This window comes from Arachis hypogaea, chromosome 1, assembly GCF_003086295.3.
Source record: "Arachis hypogaea cultivar Tifrunner chromosome 1, arahy.Tifrunner.gnm2.J5K5, whole genome shotgun sequence".
Lineage (NCBI taxonomy): Eukaryota > Viridiplantae > Streptophyta > Magnoliopsida > Fabales > Fabaceae > Arachis > Arachis hypogaea.
Window position 1 is genome coordinate 64,766,334 of NC_092036.1, and position 7,510 is coordinate 64,773,843.

General features: G+C 38.6%; 1 non-coding gene across 1 annotated transcript; it reads right to left on the reverse strand.

Annotated features, from left to right (window-relative positions):
• Positions 1-2,951: 2,951 nt before the first annotated feature.
• Positions 2,952-3,059, reverse strand: LOC112716014 (small nucleolar RNA R71). Its single transcript, XR_003160128.1, has one exon. It is a non-coding gene; the product is annotated as a small nucleolar RNA R71 (small nucleolar RNA).
• Between the last annotated feature and the right edge of the window lie 4,451 nt (positions 3,060-7,510).

Genomic DNA, 7,510 nt, shown 5'->3' on the forward strand with positions numbered 1-7,510 from the left:
GAGTTAAACACAAAAACACGTTACAACTTGGCGTTTAACCCCAAGAGAAGCCTCTGCACGTGTAAAGCTCAAGCTCAGCCCAAGCACACACCAAAGTGGGCCCCGGAAGTGGATTTCTGCACTTAGACTTATTTCTGTAAACCCTAGTAACTAGTTTAGTATAAGTATAACTTTTTACTATTGTACTGGGGTCTTTTTCCCTATTTTCGAATTTATATGTCTTTTGGGGAGGCTGGCCTCTCGGCCATGTCTAGACCTTATTTTCACTTATGTATCTTCAACGGTGGAGTTTCTACACACCATAGATTAAGGTGTGGAGCTCTGCTGTTCCTCGAGTATTAATGCAATTACTATTATTCTTCTATTCAATTCAGCTTATTCTTATTCTAAGATATTCGTTGCACTTCAACATGATGAATGTGATGATCCGTGACACTCATCATCATTCTCACCTATGAACGCGTGCCTGACAACCACTTCCATTCTACCTTAGATCGAGCGTGTATCTCTTAGCCTCCATTCCGAATGATCGGAGTCTTCGTGGTATAAGCTAGAATTATTGGCGGCCAATCCTAAGATCCGGAAAGTCTAAACATTGTCTGTGGTATTCCGAGTAGGATCTGAGATGGGATGACTATGACGAGCTTCAAACTCGCGAGTGTTGGGCGTAGTGACAGATGCAAAAGAATCACTGGATTCTATTCCGACATGATCGAGAACCGACAGATGATTAGCCATGCTGTGACAGAGCATTTGGACCATTTTCACTGAGAGGACTGGAGGTAGCCATTGACAACGGTGAAACCCAACATATAGCTTGCCAGAGAAGGGAGTAAGAATGATTGGATGGAAGCAGTAGGAAAGCAGAGATTCAGAAGGAACACAATATCTCCATGTGCTTATCTGAAATTCCCACCAATGAATTACATAAGTATCTCTATCTTTATTTTATGCTTTATTTATCTTTATATTCAAAAACCATCATAACCGTTTGAATCCGCCTAACTGAGATTCACAAGATGACCATAGCTTGCTTCATACCAACAATCTCCGTGGGATCGACCCTTACTCACGTAAGGTATTACTTGGACGACCCAGTGCACTTGCTGGTTAGTTGTGCGAAGTTGTGACAAAGTGTGATTCACGTTTGAGAGCACCAAGATTTTGGCGCCATTGTTGATGATCACAATTTTGTACACCAAGTTTTTGGTGCCGTTGCCGGGGATTGTTCGAGTTTGGACAACTGACGGTTCATCTTGTTGCTCAGATTAGGTTATTTTCTTTTCAAAAAGTTTTCATAAATCTTTCAAAAAATTTTCTTCTTTTTTGTTTTTCTAAAACTAATTTTCGAAAAATCCAAAAAAAATTTAAAAAATTCAAAAAATCAAAAAATATTTTTGTGTTTCTTGTTTGAGTCTAGTGTCAATTTTTAAGTTTGGTGTCAATTGCATGTTTCTAAAAAATTATGCATTTTTCGAAAAAGTCATACATGGTGTTCTTCATGATCTTCAAGTTGTTCTTGACAAGTCTTCTTGTTTGATCTTTATATTTTCTTGTTTTGTGTCTTTTGTTGTTTTTCATATGCATTTTTGAATTCATAGTGTCTAAGCATGACAAATTTCTAAGTTTGGTGTCTTGCATGTTTTTCTTGTCTGGAAAATTTTTCAAAAATAAGTCTTGATGTTCATCTTGATCTTCAAAGTGTTTTTGGTGTTCATCTTGACATTCATAGTGTTCTTGTATGCATCATGTGTTTTGATTCATAATTTTCATCTTGTGAGTCATTTTTGTGTTTTTATCTCTCATCATAAAAAATTCAAAAATAAAAAATATATCTTTTCCTTATTTCTCTCATAAATTTCAAAATCTCTGGGTTGACTTAGTAAAAAAATTTTAAAATGAGTTGTTTCTTGTTAGTTAAGTCAAGATTTCAATTTTAAAAATCATATATTTTCAAAATCTTTTTCAATCATATCTTTTCAAAATATCTTTTTTTTAAAACATATCTTTTTCAAAATTAATTTCAAAATCTTTTCTAACTTCTTATCTTTTCAAAATTGATTTTCTATTCTTTTTCAACTAACTAATTGACTTTTTGTTTGTTTCTTATCTTTTTCAAAACCACCTAACTACTTTCCTCTCTCTAACTTTTGAAAATTCCTCACCTTTTTCAAAATTCTTTTTAATTAACTAATTATTTTTATTTTTAATTTTAATTTTATTTCTTCTCCTAATTTTCGAATACTAACTATTTTTTTAAAAACAAAAACAAAAATATTTTTCTTCTCTTTTAGTTAATATTCGATTTTTTCTCTTCTCATTCCTATTCTTCTTTTCTTCTACTCACATAAAGGAATCTCTATACTGTGACATAGAGGATTCCTCTTCTTTTCTGTTCTCTTCTTTTTCATATGAGCAGGAACAAGGACAAGGGCATTCTTGTTGAAGCAGATCCTGAACCTAAAAGGACTCTGAAGAAGAAGCTAAGAGAAGCTAAAGCACAACAATCCAGAGAAAATCGTACAGAGAATCTTGAAAAAGAAAGAGACATGGCCAAACCCAATAACAATGGTGGAGGCACAAGGAGTATGCTTGGTGATTATACTACACCTACTTCCAACTTTTATGGAAGAAGCATCTCAATCCCTTCCATTGGAGCAAACAATTTTGAGCTGAAGCCTCAACTAGTTGCTCTAATGCGATAGAACTGCAAGTTCTATGGACTTCCATCAGAAGATCCCTATCAGTTTTTAACTGAATTCTTATAGATCTGTGATACTGTTAAGACTAATGGAGTAGATCCTGAAGTCTACAGGCTCATGCTTTTCCCCTTTGCTGTAAGAGACAGAGCTAGAACATGGTTGGACTCACAACCTAAAGATAGCCTGGACTCTTGGGATAAGCTGGTCACGGCCTTCCTAGCCAAGTTTTTTCCTCCTCAAAAGCTGAGCAAGCTTAGAGTGGATGTTCAGACCTTCAAGCAAAAAGATGGTGAATCCCTCTATGAAGCTTGGGAAAGATACAAGCAGTTGACCAAAAAGTGTCCTTCTGGTATGCTTTCAGAGTGGACCATTTTAGATATATTCTATGATGGTCTATTTGAGCTTTCTAAGATATCACTGGACCATTCTGCAGGTGGATCCATTCACTTAAAGAAAATGCCTGCAGAAGCTCAAGAACTCATTGACATGGTTGCAAATAACCAATTCATATACACCTCTGAGAGGAATCCTGTGAGTAATGGGACGCCTCAGAAGAAGGGAGTTCTTGAAATTAATGCTCTGAATGCCATATTGGCTCAGAACAAAATGTTGACTCGGCAAGTCAACATGATTTCTCAGAGTCTAAATGGATGGCAAAATGCATCCAATAGTACTAAAGAAGCATCTTCCGAAGAAGAAGTTTATGATCCTGAGAACCTTGCAATGGCAGAGGTGAATTACATGGGTGAACCCTATGGAAACACCTATAATCCCTCATGGAGAAATTATCCAAATTTCTCATGGAAGGATCAACAAAAGCCCCAACAAGGCTTTAATAATGGTGGAAGAAACAAGCTTAGCAATAGCAAGCCTTTTCCATCATCTTCTCAGCAACAGATAGAGAATTCTAAGCAGAGCCCCTCTAGCTTAGCAAACATAGTCTCTGATCTATCTAAGGCCACTTTAAGTTTCATGAGTGAAACAAGGTCCTCCATTAGAAATTTGGAGGCACAAGTGGGTTAGCTGAGTAAGAAAATCATTGAAACTCGTCCTAGTACTCTCCCAAGCAATACAGAAGAGAATCCAAAAAGAGAGTGCAAGGCCATTGATATAATCAAAATGGCCGAATCCAAAGAGGAAGGGGAGGACATGAATCCCAATGAGGAAGACCTCATGGGACGTCCTCCAGACAGAAGGGTGTTCCCTATTGAGAACCTAAAGGAATCTGAGACTCATATAGAGACCATAGAGATTTCCTTAAACTTTCTTCTGCCATTCATGAGCTCTGAGAACTATTCTTCCTCTGAAGAGGATGAAGATGTGACTGAAGAGCAACTTGCTCAATATCTAGGAGCCGTCATGAAGCTGAATGCCAAGTTGTTTGGTAATGAGACTTGGGAAGATGAACTTCCCTTGCTCATTAGTGAACTAAATACATGGGTTCAGCAAACTCTACCTCAAAAGAAACAAGATCCTGGTAAATTCTTAATACCTTGTACCATAGGCACCATGACCTTTGAGAAGGCTCTGTGTGACATGGGGTCAAGTATGAATCTTATGCCACTTTCTGTAATGGAGAAACTGGGGATTTTTGAGGTACAAGCTGCAAGAATCTCATTAGAGATGGTAGACGAGTCAATAAAATAAGCTTATGGATTGGTAGAGGACGTGTTAGTGAAGGTTAAAGGCCTTTACATCCCTGCTGATTTCATAATCCTAGACACTGGAAAGGATGAGGATGAATGCATCATCCTTGGAAGACCCTTCCTAGCCACAACATGAGCTGTGATTGATGTTGACAGAGGAGAGCTAGTCCTTCAATTGAATAGGGACTACCTTGTGTTTAAAGCTCAAGGATCTTCCTCTGCAACCATGGAAAAGAGCCACGATAAGCTTCTCTCAATACAGAGTCAAACAAAGCCCCCATAATCAAACTCTAGGTTTGGTGTTGGGAGGCCACAACCAAACTCTAAGTTTGGTGTTGAACCCCCACATTCAAACTCTAAGTTTGGTGTTGGGAGGTCCCGACAATGCTCTGAACATCTGTGAAGCTCCATGAGAGCTTACTGTCAAGCTATTGACATTAAAGAAGCGCTTATTGGGAGGCAACCCAATTTTTATTTATCTATATTTCTATTTTTCTTTTATGTTTTATTAGGTTTATGATCATGTGGAGTCACAAAACAATTGCAAAAATTAAAAATAGAATAAAAAACAGCAGAAGAAAAAGCACACCCTGGAGAAAGAGCTTACTGGCATTTAAACGCCAGAAAGGAGCATCTGGCTGGCGTTTAACGCCAGAACAGAGCATGAAGCTGGTGTTGAATGCCAGAAATAAGCAGCCGTCTGGCGTTTCAACGCTAGGATTGCACCCTTAGGAGAGCTGGCGTTAAATGCCAGAAACAAGCATGGAAGTGGCGTTCAACGCCAGAAACATGCTACAGATTGGCATTGAACGCCCAAATCAAGCATGAAAGTGGCGTTTAATGCCAGAAACATACTGCAGCCTGGTGTTAAACACCAGGATTGCATACAGAGGGCATTTTACATGCCTAAAGGGTACAGGGATGATTAATCCTTGACACCTCAGGATCTGTGGACCCCACAAGATTACCTCAGGATCTGTGGACCCCACAGGATCCCCACATACCTTCTCCCTCTCTCTCACACCTTTTCATAACACTCTTCCCTAAACATCATTAACCAATCACCTCAATCACTCTTCCCTATCACCTCTTTACCACTCACATCCACCCACCTTTTCCCATAAACCTCACCTACCTTCAAATTAAAATTCTCTTTCCCACCCAAACCCACCCTACATGACTAAACCATAAACCCCTCTCCCTCCACTATATAAACCCCCCAATCCTTCTTCATTTTCACACAACACAACCCTCTCTTCTCCCTCTTGGCCGAATACACACTACTCTCCCTCTCCTCCATCTCTTCTTCTTCTTCATCTATTCTTTCTTCTTTTGCTCGAGGACGAGCAACATTGTAAGTTTGGTGTGGTAAAAGCATAGCTTTTTTGTTTTTCCATAACCATTGATGGAACCTAAGACCGGAGAAACCTCTAGAAAGAGGAAAGGGAAGATAAAAGCTTCCACCTCCGAGTCATGGGAGATGGAGAAATTCATCTCAAAAGCCCATCAAGACCACTTCTATGAAGTTATGGCCAAGAAGAAGGTGATCCATGAGGTCCCTTTCATGCTCAAGAAAAATGAGTATCCGGAGATCCGACATGAGATCCAAAGAAGAGGTTGGGAAGTTCTTACCAACCCCATTCAACAAGTCCGAATCTTAATGGTTCAAGAGTTCTATGCTAATGCATGGATCACTAGGAACCATGATCAAAGTATGAACCCGAATCCAAAAAAATTATCTTACAATGGTTTGGGGGAAATGCTTAGATTTCAGTCCAGAAAATGTAAGATTGGCATTCAACTTGCCTATGATGCAAGAAGATGCATGCCCCTACACTAGAAGGGTCAACTTTGATCAAAAGTTGGACCAAGTCCTTATGGACATATATATGGAAGGAGCTCAATGGAAAAGAGACTCAAGAGGCAATCCGGTTCAATTAAGAAGATTGGACCTTAAGCCTGTGGCTAGAGGATGGCTGGAGTTCATCCAACGCTCCATCATCCCCACTAGAAACTGATCTGAAGTAACTGTGGATCAGGCCATCATGATCCATAGCATCATGATTGGAGAGGAAGTAGAAGTTCATGAAGTCATCTCTCTAGAACTCTACAAAGTTGCCGAAAAGCCCTCCACCTTGGCAAGGCTAGCTTTTCCTCATCTCATTTGACATCTATGCTACTTAGCTGGATTATCATAGAAGGAGACATCCACATTGAAGAGGACAAGCCCATCACTAAGAAGAGGATGGAGCAAACAAGAGAGTCCATTCATGGATCTCAAGAGACGCATGAGGAAGCTCATCATCAAGAAATCCCTGAGATGCCTCAAGGGATGCATTTTCCTTCAAACAACTATTGGGAACAACTCAACACTTCTCTAGAAGGATTGAGTCATGACATGAACCAATTAAGGGTGGAACACCAAGAACACTCCATCATTCTCAATGAGATTAGAGAAGATCAAAGAGCTATGAGGGAGGAGCAACAAAGGCAAGGAAGAGACATAGAGGAGCTCAAGAACACCATTGGTCCTTCAAGGAGAAGGCGCCACCATCACTAAGGTGGACTCATTCCTTAACTTCCTTGTTTTTATCTCTGTTTTTTGGTTTTTGAGCTTCATGTTTATCTATGTTTGTGTCTTTATTACATGATCATTAGTGTCTAGTGTCTATGTCTTAAGGCTATGAATAATTCCATGAATCCTTCACCTTTCTTAAATGAAAAATGTTTTTAATACAAAAGAACAAGAAGTACATGAGTTTCGAATTCATCCTTGAAATTAGTTTAATTATATTGATGTGGTGACAATACTTTTTGTTTTCTGAATGAATGCTTAAACAGTGCATATTTTTTATCTTGTTGTTTATGAATGTTAAAATTGTTGGCTCTTGAAAGAATGATGAACAAGAGAAATGTTATTGATAATCTGAAAAATCATAAAATTGATTCTTGAAGCAAGAAAAAGTAGTGAAGAACAAAGCTTGCAAAAAAAAGAGAAAGTGGTGAAAAAAAATTTAAAGAAAGAAAAAGAAAAAGCAAGCAGAAAAAGCCAATAGTCCTTAAAACCAAAAGGCAACGGTAAAAAGGATCCAAAGCTTTGAGCATCAATGGATAGGAGGGCCTAAGGAAATAAATCTAGGCCTAAGCGGCTAAATCAAGCTG